General features: G+C 44.3%; 1 protein-coding gene across 1 annotated transcript in view; it reads left to right on the plus strand.

Moving 5' to 3' along the window:
• Positions 1 to 1051, plus strand: part of LOC106012016 (alpha-tocopherol transfer protein-like) — a gene marked incomplete in the record, with an annotated part of 10886 nt that continues 9835 nt past the window's right edge. Inside the window, 1 exon segment of the mRNA XM_013083594.2 lies at positions 1 to 886.

Consider the following 1051-nt stretch of genomic DNA (forward strand, 5'->3'; position numbering starts at 1 on the left):
TTCTTCAGTGGTGTCGACACAAAACCTCCTGCTTGGGGTGTTGCAAGTGCCGTAAAACTCTTACGAAAACTAAAGGAGAATGTGTCAAGAACGGGATATAATATAGCTGTAGATCTATTGGTGCGCAGAGGTCAACGTGACATCACATTGAAAGAGGAAACCTCTCCATTGACTTTTTCTGTTCCTGCTTGTCTCTGCACCCACAAAGTCTGCACCAGGAGAATATAAAAATAGACAAAACGGAACCATTCTAAGGGCAATTAATGCTCGAAATAAAGAAATTGTTGTTTTTTCCCCCCGGCAAACAAACTGCCACAGACCAGACCTCCTGGAGCGGGGATCTGATGCGTTCACTTGCATTTTTACCTGCTACGTTTTGGCGGCAAGAAAATTGGGACATTATTTCTGTCTGTTTCGTCAAAGAAGGTGGAAGGAAAGATTGACATTATTTCTATCTTTTTCATCAAAGAAGGTGGAAGGAAGGATTGACATTATTTCTATCTTTTTCATCAAAGAAGGTGGAAGGAAGGATTGACATTTCTGTCTGTTTCGTCAAAGAAGGTGGAAGGAAAGATTGGCATTTCTGTCTGTTTCATCAAAGAAGGTGGAAGGAAAGATTGACATTTCTGTCTGTTTCATCAAAGAAGGTGGAAGGAAAGATTGACATTATATTATCTGTTTCGTCAAAGAAGGGAGAAGGAAATATTGACATTTCTGTCTGTTTCGTCAAAGAAGGTGGAAGGAAAGATTGACATTTTCGTCAAAGTAGGCAGACGGAAAGATTGACATTTCTGTCTGTCTCGTCAAAGAAGGTGGAAGGGGAGATTTGAGAGTCACAAGTGAGTGACAGAGCAGAGGTCTGAGCACGCTGCCCGCTATCTTCCTGGTGAGTTCTGTAGTGCATGTTACATGTTAGGTTAGAAAATTTCCCCTTTTTTGTGTGTGTGTGCGCGCGCACGCGGGTGCGCGCGTGTGTGTGTGTGCGCGTGTGTGCGCACGCGTGTATAAGTGTGTGTGCGCGCGCGCGCGCGCGCGTGTGTGTGTGTGTGCG

This window comes from Aplysia californica, unplaced genomic scaffold (genome assembly GCF_000002075.1).
Source record: "Aplysia californica isolate F4 #8 unplaced genomic scaffold, AplCal3.0 scaffold00243, whole genome shotgun sequence".
Classification (NCBI taxonomy): Eukaryota; Metazoa; Mollusca; class Gastropoda; order Aplysiida; family Aplysiidae; genus Aplysia; species Aplysia californica.